The 19,647-nt window shown below is 36.8% G+C and overlaps 1 long non-coding RNA gene across 1 annotated transcript in view; it reads right to left on the reverse strand.

Moving 5' to 3' along the window:
- Positions 1-13,056: 13,056 nt before the first annotated feature.
- Positions 13,057-19,647, reverse strand: part of LOC144317146 (uncharacterized) — a 36,665-nt gene continuing 30,074 nt past the window's right edge. Inside the window, exon 4 of the long non-coding RNA XR_013383046.1 lies at positions 13,057-13,705. This is a non-coding gene — a long non-coding RNA (uncharacterized LOC144317146). The remainder of the gene's footprint in view (positions 13,706-19,647) is intronic.

A 19,647-nucleotide genomic window follows, 5' to 3' on the forward strand; every position in this document is an offset into this window, starting at 1 on the left:
TTCCAATTTTTTGTAGATATTTTGTTATTTTTCTGTATCTTAGTTTTTAAGATTTTCCATTTAGGCTTGACCTAGGAATGAAACGTCTAGAACTGGGTTTGGTCACCACTACTGATATTGTTGTTGTGTTTGTTTCTTGGCAGTCCTTTCAATTTTAGGACTTAAGTTTTCCTTCAGGTCTAGAAATTTTTTGGCTTTTGTGTCACTAAGTATTGTTTTCTCTGCATTTTCAATATTCTTTCAGTTTGGACCGCTAATGGATGGAGGTTGATTTCCAGGCCTATTCTATGTGTTTGCTTGTTTTTTTTTTTTTGTTTGTTTGTTTTGTTTTTTTAACTTTTCTTTTGTACTATTCCTTTACTTTTTCCATTTGTGCCATATTCTGGAATAATTTCTTGGTGGAGTCTTTCAGATCCCTAATTTAATCTTTAATTGTGTTTATTCTGCTATTCAGCACATTTTTTACATTTTCTCATTTCAAAGGTTTATTTATTTCACTTCCATAATAACTAATCAGTTCTATCTTAAAATCATCCTTTCTAGCTTTTTGATTGTAATATGGTTCCTTACCTCCTTGATGACATAAAAGAAGCTTAAGTTTAGTTCCACACTACTTCTACTAGTGTAAATCCTTCATTTTTTTCCCAGAAAAGTCATTTTTTTATGGTTTTGGTGGTCCCCAAATTTGAGAATATTTTCATCTTTCTTAATGAGTTTTTTTAAGTTCAAGTATAACTAACATTCAGTGTTGTATGAGTTTCAGTTTCTCTGCCCATTTTTGATTGGATTATTTGTGGTCCTTTGGTGTTGAGTTGTAGAAGTTCTTTATATATTTTGGATATCAATTCCTTATGAGTTTGTTTTGGTAACTGAACTTCTCTATTAGATTTTCTGTTAACTCTCTTTGGATAGCCTGGTGGGCTTTAGGGAGCTGCTGTTTGTAGGGAGAGTGATGGAGGGATAAGCCATGATACCAGGTGAGGTAAAGATGCTCCTGATTCTTCTGAGGCATTGAGGACACCTAGAGGAACTGCCTTGTTATTCTGTCCCCAGCTTCAACTGCTCCTGGGTGGAGATGGATATAACTGGTGTGTGTGTGTGTGTGTGTGTGTGTGTGTGTGTGTGTATCTGTCTGGCTACTGCCACTCTGGTACACTTGCTAATTACCTCTGGTGTTCTTTCTAAGCCCCTCTGGCAATTGACTTCTTTTGGTGCTACTCCTATGCATGTTCTGAGAACTGACTTTCCAACTTCATCTTAAACCATATGCTTTTCATTTTTCAAACTTTCATTGGTTTCTTGTTAAGTAAAAGTTCCTCTCAATTTGTATTTTATACAAATAAAATTATGTAATTTTAAATAATTTTTATGTCTTTTTAATCATTTGTATTGATTTTGGGTAGGAGTAGTGTTTGCCAGTTCTGCATTCTACCATTTTGAAACCAGAATGTTCTTCTTCCTCTTTCATTTATTTATTTATTTAGTATTTTTATTATTTTTTTAATTTATTTTTTTAAGCAAACACTCATTGAGCTGACTGTGTGTTAACTGCAGCTAGGCATGGGAGTTAGAACAGTCTCATTTTTCCTGCCACTTTAATGCAAAATTCAAATTGGAAAGCAAAAAAGGGAAAACTCAGTAATCAGCTCATAAGGTCAGATCAATTATATAAAGCCAAGTAAGGCATCAAGAAAACAGATAAGACATGAGCTAGAGGCAAAAACAATGTTCTCTGATCCTCCAGTTTCTTTGTAATCCTTTATGTATAGGGTGGTCATATGTCCCAATTTGCCTGTGATGGTCCCAGTTTGTGCCTCTTGTCTTGGTGTAATTACTAACAGTATCCCTTTCATTCTCAAAAGTGTCCTCTTTTGGCCTATAACTTATATGATCACCTTATAAAGACACTATATATGAAGAAAATCAGTGAATGAACATCTCTTGTTGGTGATAATATGTGGAGCAGTTCGGGGTATAGGGAGGAGGAATAGCAAGTTACCATTCATTCATTCATTCATTCATTTATTATTCATTTCTTTGTTCATTCAAAAAAGGTTCTACAATGTGCCAAACAGTGTGCTAAGCGCTGGATATACAGTGATGAACAGCACAGACACACCCACGGACCTTTCCCTGAAAATCAATTACCAAACTAACACATCTATTTCTTAGGTACAGACCAAAGATGAATTATATGATCTCTCCATATTTTTCTCTAGTTCAAGGACTTGGTAAAGCATTGTAATCTATCTGCTACTCAATCATACACTGAGAATAGTATTAAGTTAGCATATGAAAAGCATATCATTGTTTAAAAAGAGAGATGAAATACTTATCTACCAAACAAGGATAAAACAGAGGGCTGTGCAGTTAGTAATGGATTTGAAGTCACTGGGTGGACAGTTTGGGTAATTAAGCAAACAAAACATACCACTGGAAAAATTATCTAGATTGATGATTAGCATGGTTTTGAATTCAAAGGACAGTTTCACCACCTTCTTCACTTAGGCACGGAGATAATGTATATAACGGATCGATCACTTGCAATTTTCTGCTCATTATGCTCAACCGCTCTTCATCAAATCCCCCATTCGGCATGCACATTGCCACAAAATCAAAAGCAAAAAGCAAGTTGAAAACTGCAACGACTGTTACTCTTTAATTTTTTAAAAAAGTGCAATTCCCTCAAAAAGTTTGAATATCTAGTGTTCCTTTTGTTATTTTATTTAGATAAAATTTTGCAAGGAATTTTCCTCTCATTTCCTAGAGATCAGTATTCCTAGAAAGACTCTCACTGCAAACCCCAGGGGAACTTCGAAAATGTCAGGAGCTTCTTTAAATGGTGTGAAACCCACTTACAGCTTATTTCCTACAAGCTTTGATGTGGAAATAGCAGAATGGGTATTTTTTTTTAATCCAGTGGCAATAGGAATGCATTGTTTGTGATATTATCCATAGTCAGTTAACCCCTGGTGAGAGATACTGCTAAAAATCTTCCAAAGATGGGAGTTCCATCCTGCAGGATGATTTTCTCCTCTGTGGATTATAACCTTCGTCGTGGTCCCAGATTTTGCACAGATGTGATTACAGAAGGAGAATAGTTGACTGTAGAAGAGTCAATGCAAATCTGTCTTTATTATCAGAAAAATAAATCAATGGTAGCCAAAAGGATTATCAAAGTAAATGTAAATGTCTTGATAATATCTATACATAGATAGTAAATAAAGCATGTATGCTTTTGTGTTTGCATACATAATTATTAAATCCTGGACTTTTTCCACTCTGCCTTCAAACCAGCTGGTCTTTCCGAATCACCTGTCTTAGTGGCATTCTAAACTACCTTGTCACCAGATCAGAAAACTAGAATCAGTCTCAACTCTTCACCCTCTACATCCATTCTTCCTTAGATCTTTCATTTCTAACCCCTATAAGTCTCCAACTTGTCTGTCTTTTTCCTGTCACCCTGCCATTGCCTTACCTACCCTCTTCACATCTCTTTCAGGCTGCTGTGACAGCTTTCCTTAACACCTCCCAGTTTCACTTCTTCAACAGAGAGATTCCTAAAATTCTAGTCTGATCATGCTTCTCTCTTTGCTTAGAAATATTCAGTGGTACTCTTGGCATAGAAAGCTTAGAAATACTCAATGGTACTCTTTAGCATAGAAAGCAATGATCTAGAACCATATTCCTTTTCTAGCCTCATGTTCATCTGTCTCTGGGCCTACCCCTTATCCAGGCCATGCTGAAGTATTTGTGTCTCAGACCCATCGACTCCTGTAGGGTCTTCATGGCTTTGTACACATCCTTATAAAACAGAAGGGTTCCAGAAAACCCTTCCGCCATTTCTTTACCTAGCAAACTCCTATGCATTCTTCATGGACCTGCTTAGGCAAAATTCTTCTATGAAGCCATTACTGAGTTTCTGTGACAGAGTTATTCACTTACTTTTCTGCCTCCATAACTCTATAATTAATTCCATTACAGCATGCATTACACACTATCATAATTATTTATCTCTTTCAGAAGACAGTAGAAATCATATTCTTTTTTATTATGTCAATTCCTCTCAGTGTTTGGCAAATAATATGCTCCTTAAATATTCATTGAATAAATTATTAAATATTTCTTTGCTAAATAATATAATTTAAGAGCATTAATAAACTTTTGTCTGTAAACTAGGTGGTTTCTTTTTTGTTTATTTCTACTATGCTGGAATGTATCTGTATATGTGCAGAATATTTGTGTATGTTGCCAGACTCTTTCATGGTGTTAAATAAAAGAACAACCAGGATACTCTCATAATGCATGCTGAGCCAAGACAAAGTTCTTTCAGAGAATGAAGATGAGAAGGGCATCAGAGCAGACTCCTTCACCAGGGCCCCCCCAAATCAATATCATGATGTTTTAAGAAGTGACAATGTTACTCCCAGTGACCTGCACATGTTTGACTCACTTTTATGGGAGAACTTGAGTAGAAGCCTATTCAGTTATATCTAGAAATGATGCCTCTGGAAAGAGCTGTCTCCCCCTGAAGGAGCTGTCTGGGAGTCAAAAATTTCCTGGAGGAGAATCCAATGTAGATTCCAAACTTGATTCCATGGCCTGCATGTGGAGGTCACCTGAGTCACCTTCAAGCACACCCACACTCCCAGCCAGAGATACAGGCAGCTTTATCAGCCTGAGTCCATCCAACAAACCCACCAACTGGAGTCTGGCCTTTTGGGCCTATAAGAGTACTTTGCCACACACTTGAATTTTCACCAATCCTGGCAAATCTGTAAGTCCTAGATAATGAAATAATTTGGAAGCACTCTTTCCTTTAGGTGTGACTTTGAATGTCTTCAAAATTAAAGAGATATTTGTCAAATTACTTCTTGGCAAATAGCATAGTATAGTGCTATAGTTCTCAAAGTTCGCTGAACGCAGAACACTTTCTTTAAATGACAATGTAAGCATAAGCCCCATATATAAAATAAACAAAACAAGAACTGCTCTGGTTAAAGCAAGACTAGGAGCCCTACTTGCTCAGCCTCCTGATAAATGAGTCTGAGGATCCCTAAGGATCCTAAGTGTCAGAGAACACTGACAGCCACAAAGGTAACTGGATTCCATTCAGGTTCTGCCACCAACCCAGGCTCTGCTGTGTTGCTGGGGACTCCACCCATTCCAGCTCTCCCTTGCTGGCTCTTGGCATCAATGCTCTCTTGTTTTCTCCATTGTATTATTCTCACCAAAATCACAAACATGCTTCAGTACCTCTCATTTTCTAACATCCTTCCCTTGACTCCAGCTTACCACCTAATTTCTCTCCTACCCTTCTCAGAAAACTCTACATACTGTACTGACTTTCTCACTTCCTATTGTTTCTGAAATACATTTTTATTTATTTTTTAAAAAAATATTTAAATTCAATTTGCTAACCTATCATCTACTCCTTTCTATCTCCTCTGCTACCACCAAGTCCAAGTCAACATCATCTCTTGCCCAGACAATTGCAGTGGGCTCCTATCCAGTCCTCCTGGTTCTACTCTTGCCTGTCTAGTGTCTACTTTCCACAGAGCAGCCAGACAAATTTTTTAAAAGCATAGATTAGGTCATGACACCTGATAATTAAAATATTTCAGTGGTGCCTCAATGTATTTAGATTAAAATCCAAATGCCTTCTCATGGTATATACAGACCTGCAGGATCTTCCTTCTTCCTATTTCTCCAACATCAATTCATATCACTGCCTACTCAGCCTTTGGGGCCTCTGTGCTTGCTATTCATCGAGTCTGGAATGTTCTTGTCCCCTTCTTCATCTGCCTGATGCGTCTTCAATAATTACTTGTATGCTATCTCCTCAGAGAGGCTGTCCTCAACCTTAGGATGCAAAGTTTTGTCCTTATTTCTCTTTTTCTCATTCACCCTGTTTATTCCCTTGACAATACATATCACAGCCAACAATTATCTTGTTACCATATTTTTCTATGCATTTATCAGTCCATTCCATTGGAATTTTAGCTGCATGAGAGTTGGAACATGTCTTTCTTGTTTACCTACATGTCCAGTTCCTGGCACAGATCCTGGCATAGGACCTTATACATAGGTTAAATATTTTTCTATTATTGTTGCAAAAACAAATTCCATTTTGAGTGACAAAAATAGTCTAAAAGTAGATTATGGTGATGGATGCATAACTGTGACTATACTAAAAACTACAGAGTTTTATACTTTAAATGGGTGAATTGGATGGTACATGAATTATACTTCAATAAAGTTGTTTTAAAAAATTAAGTCACTTTAACTTTTTAAGCCTTAGTTTCCATATTTACAAAATTGAATAATAATAACCAAGAAAGAGGAGAGGATGAGTGTAATTTTCACAAGTTTCTGTTCATTTTACCATAGTCACTCTAAATATTCCTATAAAAGGTAGTTAGGGTCTCAATCCTCTAGGGTTCAGCAAACCTCAGCAATGTCCCCGAGAGATGCATTTATCCACCACCTCCTAGCTGCCATTGTTTGAGGACTGCTCCCATAGGCATTTGTTCTGTAGCCCTTTAGCCTGTCCTGCATGGGTCAAGTACACTCCTGTGGGGAGTTATGAATGCTTGCAAGAATAAGACCCCATAGAATTAGAGTCAGACACCAATGGGGTCTTCTGTGCTCCTGATGTCATCTCTCAGGCATACACCAGCTAGAGGCAGCATTCAGGAGCAACTGTCTACCACCTACTAGGTGGTCAGAGGTAGGTAGGCAGACCTATGCTGAGTTGCCCTGGACTCTAGACCTCTTTGATTCTCTTCATTAACTCCTCCTGAAAGTCAAGGTAAATTAGAATCTTCTGGACTTCATTATCACAGAAATCTTAGTAGCCAAGATGAGCTCTAGATTCCATGGCAAAAGTGATGGCTCTGCACAGAATGTGTGTAGAAATCTGAAAGCTGTGGCTTAATCATCCTGCTGTCTTTCCTCTCTTAATGTTTGCTGCAACTCCAGTTCAGCTTTAAGTCTCCTTACCCCATAAAGCCCACACCTTCCTGGCATCTTTTATTCTGCCATAAACATGTGGTATCAAGCTGCAGATTTCTCCAGGACATTGTAAAGCGTAACTCTTAAACAAGATAAAAAAATAAGTAATTTATCATGGCACATAAACATGTCACAATTTTTAGAGACTCTTTGCACTTTCTACTTTAAAATTTAGAGTTAAAGCTATATTAGACAGTGCAGTTAAAATGACCTAGGGATAGAATATTGCCCTAAAGTTTCCCCTCATAAAATTAATGCTGTGAATGTTACCATTTTGTACACTCAAGAGTTCACTTCAGCTTTGTTCTGTTTTGACCTTTGTAAGTTATTTTAAAGATTGCATGTACCTTCCCTTTGCTGTGTCAAGAGCATTGGAATGACTTTTGGTCAAATATGATAAAATTCTACCCTATTGCTGTTTACTGATCTTGTCTTACTTATCTATCTCACACTCTTTGCCTCCTCAGAAGTTCTTGCTGTGGTGATCTATGCCCTGATAGTTCCATCCTTCCTTGTCTGGGAAGTGTCCTTGAGTCTCAACAGGAACCCATGTGGGGAGCTGAAAGAGTCCACTCTGATGGCACTTCAGCTCACAACTCAGAGTGAAGTGAGCCAGCCCCATATTCCCAAGAAATAGAGGGGATCCTCAGCTCTGGAAAATAGGATGCTTTCCACTTTTTGGTTTGATATGGTATTTGTCAGTTCTCTAGCCTTGTTTATCTTGCCAGTGCCAACCTATGGGATGGAAAGTATCATCTCACAACTACGTGAGGCCATCATGTTAGAGTGCCCCAATTCTTCCTGCTGGACCTTTGTTTACACTCAGCTCTGCCAGGTGTGCCCTACTCTGCATTGATTGATTTTTTAAAAAAGATTTAATTTATATGAGAGGCACAGTGAGAGGCAGAGACATAGGCAGAGTTGGAGAAGCAGGCTCCCTGTAGGGATCATGTTGCAGGACTGGATCCCAGGACCCAAGGGTCACTACCTAAGCTGAAGGCAGATGCTCAACCAGTGAGCTATCCAGGTGTCCTGCATTGACTGATTTTGTCATAAATCAGGCACATTGCTAGGCCCTAAAGACACAGTGATATGTGAAGTAGACATATGACCCCTTGGAGCTTAGGTCTACTTAGAGGAGGGAAACAATGAAGATGCAAGGCATAACTAAGCAAATAAATGTATAATTACACATTGAGGAACTTATTGGAAAATATTTTTAGGGTGACATTAGGAAGACATATCTGTGGAGGAGTAGCAGGAGAGAGTGGGGAGACAGCCCCAAATAGGGCAACAGAATAGGTTACCTAAGTACATAGGACCTATGGTCAGCTAGCATGGGTCCAAATTCTGCAGGTACTATTCTCCATGTGCAATCATGAATAAATTACTGGACTCTAATCCTTAATTTACTCTAATCCTTAACTTTCTTTTCTTTAAAATGAAGATAGTAATACTATCTAAAACTAAAGATATTGAGAAGATTGACTAATTTGTGTAAATCCCCAGACCCAAAAAATGTGCTCAGTGAATATTAGCTATTAATTATTATTATTAAGCTGAGAATTGATAGCCAAATAGTGGTTAAACCATGCCAGGAGTTTGGGGGAAAATCATTCCAAGAAAAGGGAACAACATGTGCAAAGGCAATAGAACTCAGTTTGTTATAGGGTCTATGAAAGGTGTTGTTGGAATTGCATGAGTGAGAAGACTGCTACGGGATGGATTAAAAAGTAACCATCTGGTGACTGTGAGCTTTCTTCATCAATGCCCATTTGCATGAGTGCCAGCCAGAGAAGGCAGATGTTGGGTTCATCCAGGATTGTGTGGTTTTTTTTTTTCCCCTCAAGAAAATGTGAAAGAGGAAGAGAAGGAAAAGATGTTGTTCTGTTGTATACGTAACAGAATGATTCTAATGAAAGATCATGAAATCTAAGCTAGATAGGAGAGAATAAAAGATGATAATAAATAATGGGCAGAGAGAAAATAGAAGAGGGAATGAATTAGTGGCATTAACTAGCTAGGAAAATTGTTTCAAAGATTACTTGAGTAAATGAGCTAGGAAGACAGGAGGATAATACAGGGAAGCAGAGTCTTTGGATTCATTGTGAGGTAGTCTAGTCTCTGGGGTGATAAAATTTAGGGCATGATTCTGAGATCATATAGCTGAGGTAAAATGGTGGTCAAGGCAATGGGTGAGAATAAGATAAAAAAACAAAGGGGCCAAAGTATTGAATGAATTATCCATAAACAACCCTGCCAGGAGACAGTGTGGCAGCTTTATGCAAGTTAGAAAATGGCACCTCTGTCACAAGATGTTTTACCATCACCTGCCAGAATTTATCAAAATAACTACACAGATCAATGGTAGCAATGGTGATAGAGTTGGTCTTCCAGACTTGCACAAGTTTAAGTGCCAGCCCTGTCTATATGTGTGTTGAATACAGGAAGAATAAGAGGAGGTCAGAGTGAAGAGGAAGAAGACACTCTAGGAACCACGGTCAGTAGTAATTAACAGAAAATGACCAGAGGCTATTGGTTGACAGCAATGAGGAGGGGGAGAGGATGAAAAGTTCGATGGTGTGAATCTTTGAGGAACAGAGCTTTCATAAAATGGAGGAGTGCTAATAGTATAGAAGCAAGACTGGGGATGGGATGAGCACTGGGTGTTACACTATATGTTGGCAACTTGAATTTATATTAAAAATACATAAATAAAAAAGAAGCAAGACTAGGGTGCAAGAGTAGAACATCAACCTCCTCCCACTAATGTACTTGAGATTTGGGAAATAAGCAGGCTCTTTATGAAAAGCATCTGCGTGGAAAGGGATAGTAGGTTTTCTTCCTTTCCTAAGATTTAGCCCAAGTATTTTCTCTTTCATGAATCATTTCCTGATTTTCCCAGCTGGAAATAATTCTCTTCTTCCCTAAAACCTCTAGCAACTAATTTGTGCTTTTATTTCCAGATTATTTTCTATTGTAACTCTAAGTTGTTTTGGTAGGTTCTTATCCACCCTAACAGAATGTTTGTTCCTTGAGAGTGGAACTCTAATACATCTTTGTATCTGTTATAATACTGTCTCTTCACTTATTTAGTTGTGGTGGGGACTTAGTAAATATCGAATGAATGAGTGAATGAATTTTACTTTCTCTTTTTTTGTTCCCAAAACTTAGTGAAAAGAATTGGACATGTTTACAAACTTGCTTCATCTATATTGCACCTACAGTCACAGCAATTGTGAACTTCAAGTTTTGCAATCTGGATACAAGGAACCATGTGAATTATATTTAATGGTATTGTTTCTCTTTGTCTCTCCTTAGTGTAATGGAGTTATTCCTTTTATTATAATTTTTGAGTGGCACCAACAATTCTATGCTATTAATTATAATAATTTTATTGGAATGAATTATCTTTTACAGCTTGCATTTTTAAACAATAAAATAAAAATCCCATGTTATTTGAAACAGTTATTATAAAAATAATCATATTGTGAACTAAATTTTCCTTTAAGTTTTACAAATATTTTAATCGTTTTGAGTTAGAAATCTCATGTGATTGTTTTTTTATTAAATCAATTATATATTTTAAATCCACAATAATATGGTTCAGCCCAGTATAACAATTGAAAACTGTAAGGTCATCCTGTTTTAAGGATAGTAGGATATATAAATAATTGTTTGGAGAGGACTGAGATAGAGAAATTAGTTGCTTTAATGATCAATATTGGTGATTAGTCCCTTTTTTGATTATGAAAAGTATAGTTTTATCCTGGAACGTTAAATAAAAGACTAGAAGCTTCTCCTTTGGCTTCTTTAAGAAATATCATCTTATTCCTAAAGTTAAAAGAAACAAACAAACAAAAATCCCTCCTAAGTCTTTTCAACAAATGGTGCTAGAACAACTGGATATCTACATACATGCACATGCAAAAAGAGTGAATCTAGACACAAACTTTACACAGACATTCACAAAAACTAACTGAGAATGGATCATAGACATAGATGTTAAATGCAAAACTATAAAACTCATGAAAGATAAGAGGAGAAAATCTACATGACCTTGGGTATGGAGATAACTCAGTAGATAAAACACCAAAGGCAGAATCCATTATTTGAAATAACTTATAAGCTGAACTCCATTAAAATTAAAAACCTCTCTGTGAAGGACAATGTCAAAGGAATGAGAAGACAAGCCACAGACTGAAAAAATATTTATGAAAGAAACATCTAAAGGACTGTTATCCAAAATATACAAAGAGTTCTTAAAACTCAATAATACATAAACAACTTGATTAAAAAACTGGCAAAAAATGAGTGGGGAATATCAGGGAGGGAGACAGAACATGAGAGACTCCTAACTCTGGGAAACGAACTAGGGGTGGTGGAAGGGGAGGTGGGTGGGGGGTGGAGGTGACTGGGTGACAGGCACTGAGGGGGGCACTTGATGGAATGAGCACTGGGTGTTATTCTATATGTTGGCAAATTGAACACCAATAAAAAATAAATTTATTTAAAAAAACTGGCAAAAGACCTTAACAGACACCTCCCCAAAGAAGATACAGATAGCAAATATAAATATGAAAAGATGTTTAACATCATATATCATCATATGAACTGCTAATTTACATAAGATTCCACTACTGGTCTATTAAAAAGGCAAAAATCCAAAACACTGACAACACCAAATGTTGGTGAGGATGAAGAGCAACAGGAACTCTCATTATTTGCTGATGAGAATACAAAATGGTATGGCCACTTTGAAAGACAGTTTGGTGGTTTCTTACAAAAATAAACATACTCTTACCATATGATCCAGCAATTGTTCTCCTTGCTACTTACTAGAATCAGTTGAAAACTTAAGTCCTCCTGCACAAAAACTTGCACATGGATATTTATAATGGGTTTATTCAAAATTGCCAAAAATTGGAAGTAATCAAGATAGCTTTTCATAGGTAAATGGATAAATAAACTGTAGTACATCCAGATAATAGAACATTATTCAGTATTAAAAAGAGATGAATTATCAAGCCATAAACAGACACAGAGGAAACATATGCATATTAGTAAGTGAAGGAAGCCACTCTGGAAAGACTACATTAAATTATATCAGTCCAACTACATGACATTCTGGAAAAGGTAAAACTATGGAGACAGTAAAAAATCAGTTCTAGGAGCCAGAAGAGGAAGAGCTGAATAGAAAAAACACAGAAGATTATTAGGACACTGAAACTATAGGCATACCTGTTTTACTATGCCTCACTTTACTAAGCTCCATAGATACTGCTATTTTGTTTTGTTTTACAAACTAAAGGTTCATGACAAGTCTGTGTTAAGAAGTCTATTGGCCCCATTTTTCCAACAGTATTTGTTCACTTTGTGTCTCTGTGTCACATTTTGATAATTCTTGCAATATTTCACTTTTTCACTATTATTATATTTGTTATGGTTAGTTTTGATTTTTGATGTTACTATTGTAATTGTTTAGGGCTGCCATGGACTGCTCCCATATAAGACAGTGAAATTAATCTATGAATGTTGTGAGTGTTCTGATTGCTCCACCAACTGGCTGGTCCCCCTTCTCTCTGCCTCTCTTCAGGCCTCCTTATTGCTGAGACATAATATTGAAATTAAGCCAATTAATAACCCTACAATGGCCTCTAAGTGTTCAAGTATAAGAAAGAGTCACATGTTTTTCACCTGAAATCAAAAGCTAGAAATGATTAAGTTTAGTGAGAAAGGCTTATGGAAAGCCAAGATGGGCCAAAAGCTGGTCCTTTTGTGTCAGTTAGTAAAGTTCTGGATGCTAAGAAAAGCTTTGGAAGGAAATTAAAAGTGCTATCCAATGAACACATGACTGATAAGAAAGTGAAATAGCCTTATTGCTAATATGCAGAAACTCTAGTGGTCCGAATAGAACATCGAACCATACACACCATCCCCTTGACCCAAAGGCTAATCCAGAGTAAGGTTCAAACACTCTTCAATTCTATGAAGGCTGAGAGAGGTGAGGAAGCTGCACAAGAAAGTTTGAAACCAGCAGAGGATGGTTCATAAAGGTTTTTTTTTTAATTGGACTTAAATTTGCCAACATATAGCATATCACCCAGTGCTCATCCCGTCAAGTGCCCCCCTCAGTGTCCATCACCCAGTCACCCCATTCCTCTGCCCACCTCCCTTTCCACTACCACTTGTTTGTTTCCCAGAGTTGGGAGTCTCTCATGTTCTGTCACCCTCACTGATATTTTCATTTGCACATATCTTCTCCCATTCTGTAGGTTGTCTTTTAGTTTTGTTGACTGTTTCTTTTGCTGTGCAGAAGCTTTTTATCTTGATGAAGTCCCAATAATTCATTTCTATTTTTGTTTCCCTTGCCTTCATAGATGTATCTTGCAAGAAGTTGCTGTGGCCAAGTTCAAAAAGGGTGTTGCCTGTGTTCTCCTCTAGGATTTTGATGGATTCTTACATTGACATCTTTCATCCATTTTGAGTTTATCTTTGTGTATGGTATAAGAGAATGGTCTAGTTTCATTCTTCTGCATATGGCTGTCCAGTTTTCTCAGCAGCATTAATTGAAGAGACTGTCCTTTTTCCACTGGATAGTCTTTCCTGCTTTGTCGAATATTAGTTGACCATAGAGTTGAGGGGCCACTCCTGGATTCTCTTTTCTGTGATAGATAAACCATTAGCCAGCCTTATTAAAAACAAAAGAGAAAAGACTCAAATTAATAAAATCACAAATGAAAAAGAAGAAACCACCACTAATACCAAGGAAATACAAACGATTTTAAAAACATATCATGAGCAGCTATATGCCAATAAATTGGGTGATCTAGAAGAAATGGATGCATTTCTAGAAAACCATAAACTACCAAAACTGGAAGAAGAAGAAGAAGAAATAGAAAACCTGAACAGGCCAGTAACCAGGGAGGAAATTGAAACAGTCATCAAAAACCTCCCAAGACACAAAAGTCCAGTGCCAGATGGCTTCCCAGGGGAATTCTATCAAATGTTTAAAGAAGAAACCATACCTATTCTACTAAAGCTGTTCTGAGAGATGGAAAGAGATGGAGTACTTCCAAACTCGTTCTACGAGGCCAGCATCACCTTAATTCCAAAACCACACAAAGACCCCCCAAAAAGGAGAATTATAGACCAATATCCCTGATGAACACAGATGCAGAAATTCTCAACAAGATACTAGCCAATAGGATCCAACAATACATTAAGAAGATTATTCACCATGACCAATTGGGATTTATCCCTGGGATGCAAGGTTGGTTCAACACTCATAAAGCAATCAATGTGATAGATCATATCAACAAGAGAAAAAACAAGAACCATATGATCCTCTCAATAGATGCAGAGAAAGCATTTGACAAAATACAGCATCCATTCCTGGATGGATCTCTTCAGAGTGTAGGGATAGAGGGAACATTCCTCATCATCTTAAAAGCCATCTATGAAAAGCCCACAGCAAATATTCTCAGTGGGGAAACACTGGGATCCTTTTCCCTAAGATCAGGAACACGACAAGGATGTCCACTCTCACCACTGCTATTCAACATAGTACTAGAAGTCCTAGCCTCAGCAATCAGGCAACAAAAAGAAATAAAATTCTTTCAAATTGGCAAAAAAGAAGTCAAAGTCTCCCTCTTTGCAGATGACATGATACTGTACATAGAAAACCCAAAAGACCACCCCAAGATTGCTAGAACTCATACAGCAATTCGGCAGTGTGGCAGGATACAAAATCAATGCCCAGAAATCAGTGGCATTTCTATACACTAACAATGAGACTGAAGAAAGAGAAATTAAGGAGTCAATCCCATTTACAATTGCACCCAAAAGCATAAGATACCTAGGAATAAACCTAACCAAAGAGGTAAAGGATCTATACCCTAAAAACTACAGAACACTTCTGAAACAAAGTGAGGAAGACACAAGAGATGGAAAAATATTCCATGCTCATGGATTGGCAGAATTAATATTGTGAAAATGTCAATGCTACCAGGGAGATTTACACATGTGATGCAATCCCTATCAAAATACCATGGACTTTCTTCAAAGAATTGGAACAATTCATCTTAAGATTTGTGTGGAATCAGAAAAGATCCCAAATAGCCAGGGGAATATTAAAAAAGAAAACCATATCTGGGGGCATCACAATGCCAGATTTCAGGTTGTACTACAAAGCTGTGGTCATCAAGACAGTGTGGTACTGGCACAAAAACAGACGCATAGATCAATGGTTCATGAAGTTTAAGGGGAAGCAAATACTGATGGAGAAGCTGCAGCAAGTTATCCTTAAGATCTATCTCAGGTGCTTAATGATGGTAGCTATACTAACAACAGATTTTCTTTCTTTTTTTTTATTAAAGATTTTATTTATTCATTCATGAGAAACACAGAGAGAGAGGCAGGCAGAGACATAGGCAGAGGAAGAGGCAGGCTCCATGCAGGGAGCCCAATGTGGGACTCGATTCCAGGACTCCAGGATCACACTCTGAGCCGAAAGCAGATGCTCAACTGCTGAGCCAGCCAGGCATCCCTAAACAACAGATTTTCAATGCAGATTAAATAGTCTTATGTTGGAAGAATTTGTCATTCTAGGACTTTCACAACTAAAGAAGGGAAGTCAGTGCCTGGCTTCAAAGCTTCAAAGGACTGGTTGACTGTCTTGTTAGGTGCTAATGCAGCTGGTGACTAAAAGTTGAGGCCAAAGCTCATTTACCATTCTGAAAATTCTAGGGCCCTTAAGGATTAAAACTATTAAATCTATTCTGCTTGTGCTGTACAAATGGAACAAAAAAGCCTGAATGACAATACATCTATTTACAATATGGTTTACTAAATATTTTAACCCAATTGTAAGACCTACTGCTCAGAAAAAATAATACCTCTCCAAATATTACTGCTCGTTAACAATACACCTGGTCACCTAACAGCTCTCATAAAGATGTACAATGAAATTTATGTTACTTTCATGCCTGCTAATACAACATTCATTCTGTAGCCCATGGATCAAGGAGTATTTTTGACTTTCAAGTATTATCATTTAAGAAATAGATTTTGTAAGGCTATCGCTTCCATAGATAGTGATTCCTATGATGGATCTGGGCAAAGTAAAGTGAAAACCTTCTGGAAAAAATTCACCATTCTACATGCCATTAAAAACATTCATGACTTCTGGGAAGAGGTTTAAATATCACATTAATATGAGTTTGGAAGAAATTGATGCCAACCCTCATGGATGACTTTGAGAGGTTCAAAACTTCAGTGGAGGAAGTAAGTGCAGATGTGGTGAGAGAGCAAGAGAGCTAGAATTAGAACTGGAGCCTGGAGATGGGACTGAATTGCTACAACCTCACGATAAAACTTGAAGGGATGAGGAACTACTTCTTACAGATGAGTGAAGAGAATGGTTTCTTGAGATGGAATCTACTCCGGATGAAGATGCTGTGAAAACGGTTGAAATGATAGCATGGATTGAGGATATTATATAACTTTAGTTAATAAAACAGTGGCAGGGTTTGAAAGGATTGACTCCAATTATGAAAGAAGTTTTACTGCCAGTAAAATGGCTATCAAACAGCATCACAGGCTACAAAGAAATTGTTCGTGAAAGGAAGAGTCAATCAGTGCAGCAAACTTCATTATTGTTTTATTTTAAGAAATTGCCCAGCCACCCCAAAACTCAGCAACCACCACTCTGATCAGTCAGCAGCCACCAACATCAAGGCAAGATCCTCCACCAGCAAAAGGATTATGACTCACTGAAAGCTAGATGATGGTTAGCATTTTTTAAGCAATAAAGTATTTTTAATTAAAGCATATACACTGTTTTTTAAAGATGTAATGCTATTGCATACTGAATAAATGATAGTATAGGGTAAACATAATGTTATATGCATTGGGAAACCAAAAAATTCATTTGACTCATTTTATTGTGATATTTGCTTATTGTGGTGGTTTGGAACTGAACCTGCAGTATCTTCAACGTATGCGTGAACTCTGTATGATACTATAATGGTAGATACATGCCATTATACACTTGCCAAAACTCAAAGAATGTATAATGCCAAGAGTTAACTCTAATGTAGACTAAGAACTCTGGGTAGTTCTTAATGATGTAAGTTCATCAATTGTGATAAATGTACCACTCTGGATATTGATAAAGGGGAGGCTGTGCACATGTAGAGGCAGGGAGTATATGGGAAATCCTGTGCCTTCTGCTCAATTTTTTGTGAATGTTAAACTTCTCTAAAAAGATAATGTGTGTCAAAAACAAACAAGCCCTACTCTTCAAGACAAAGATTCTTTTTCCAGCAAGGTATTCCTGGCACTTCTTCAGGCTGACCTTTATCTATCTCTCCTACTTTATCTTGCACCACATCCCTCCATAACACCATTCATCCACCTACCCATCCATAAAATATTTACTTAGATTCTCTTCATGCCACATATTGCTAGGTGCTAAGGCAGAAGGGTGAAAAAGCAGACACTATTATAATATTTATAACCGTAAATTGTAATCATTGATTTGTTTTTCATTTTAAGACTTTGAATTCCTTGAGGACAAAGATTTTATCTTGTTTACCAAAAGATAGGAATGCAAAGAAAGTTTGTGGTTAGATATATGAATAAATAAATAGATAAAATTTTCCTTTATGATATTTTGAAATTTGAAGTTCAGTTTTCATACTTATTTACATTTCCTTCTGAAAATTTTCTTCTGGAGGCTTTTAAATAAATGGACATTTATTAAGTACACATACATTATTAACTTATTGTCCTTACTATTCAGAACATCCTGAGAGACTTTTGAGAATAAAAGAGTTTGTTTCATGTCTCAGCAGCACAGCTTGCTATTGCAACAGAGCTTACCTCCCTTTGGAGAAGTGCAGAAGTGCATACCTTCTCTAACTCCTCAGGTTGACAATGACTGACAGAAGTCTTGGCAGAGGAAGAAAAGTTTCAGAAATAGAGTTCAGCTTTGACTTTACTAATTAAAAGAAGTAAGATTTCTGAGTCATCTCTCTTTGAGATCTTCTTGGTTGGTCATGGGTTTTTCCCCTCTTTTTACTTTAATTTACATAGGCAAAAAAAAAAAGGTATTAGAAACTCTTTAAAATACTTGCTGAACTTCTAATTATGGAAAATTTCAAACATATGCAGGAGCAAAGAAAGTAAAATAGTGATTCTTCAGGGACAAGCACCCAGCTTCAACTATCACCAGCTCATGGTCAAACCTGTTTCATCTATATTCCCACTCACGTCTCCAATCTCTGCTGGCCATCTGGATTGCTTTGAAGCAAAGTTTATCTGTAAATATGTAATTCTAAAAGATAAGACCTCTTTTTGAAAAGTGTAATATATAATACCATATCACATCTAAACAAATGAACAGTAATTCCTTACTGTCACCAAATAACTTGTTAGTGTTCAAATCTTCCTTTTAACCCCAAATTTTAAAATCATTCATTTGAATCAGCATCAAATAATGACCGTGCACTGCAATTGGTTGATGCCTCAATTATTTATTTTACTGGTGCCTCTCTTCTTATTTTTTCCTTGCAATTTATTTATTAAAAAGAGCTTTGGTTTATTTGTTTGCCCTATAGAGTTTCTGGATCTGCTAACTGCATCCCCATGAGATAGTTTAACACATTCTTCTAAGTATTTCCTATAATTTGGTAGCTATATGCAGATGGTGATGGGATTCAGGTTCAATTTTTTTCCCCTTATTTACCAGTTTTAAAAATGAATCGATTCTTTTCCACATTGACCAATGAGGTTTTATTTATGTTATTATGAACTTGAAATTTAAATATATTTGATGGATTTCATTTCAAACATCTCATATATCTGATAATCCAGTGATCCCATATTGCATGAGTGGGTGGAGGCCACTTCGAGTTGGCTTCCTGGCTTTGTAGATGTGACTCCAACAGACTTTAACCACTTCCCAGCTTTCATATATGATATGCCAAGCTCCTCTTGCCCTGGACCTTAAGTCAACCATTTCTCCATTAAGTCTTGGTTCATTTTGTTGGAAAATGGTTAATTAGAGACACAATCTGGGTACTAGAAGTGTTCTTCGCTATTGGGTTTGTCACTGTTTTGAGGTCTTTTCAGTAGATAGAGCTAGTGTACAAAATATATTTTTTAATTTTTTTTAATAATATAAGCAAGTATGTTAAATGCTTTTTATCTATTTTTCTCAAGCTATCTGCCTTTTGGAACAGATATTTTAACGTATACTTTTGGAATGACATTATTAAAAACTTTCAAACTTCTGACTACAATAGTGGGAGATAATGTATGAGAAAAGATTCCACTTGAAAAATTGTTCTTCTGATATAATTAACTGTTCAGGAATGCCTGGGTGGCTCAGCAGTTGAGCACCTGCCTTTGGCTCAGGGTGTGATCCCGGAGTTCTGGGATCAAATTCCATATCAGGCTCCTTGCATGGAGCCTGCTCTCCTGTCTCTGCCTCTCTCTGTATGTTTTCCATGAATAATTAAATTAAATCTTTAATAAATAAATAAATAAATAAATAAATAAATAGACTGTTCAGTTGAAAGGCATATTCAAAATCTTACAAATGAATTTACAAAGAGTAGAATTGATCAT

Source organism: Canis aureus, chromosome 7 (assembly GCF_053574225.1).
Source record: "Canis aureus isolate CA01 chromosome 7, VMU_Caureus_v.1.0, whole genome shotgun sequence".
NCBI classification, from domain to species: Eukaryota; Metazoa; Chordata; class Mammalia; order Carnivora; family Canidae; genus Canis; species Canis aureus.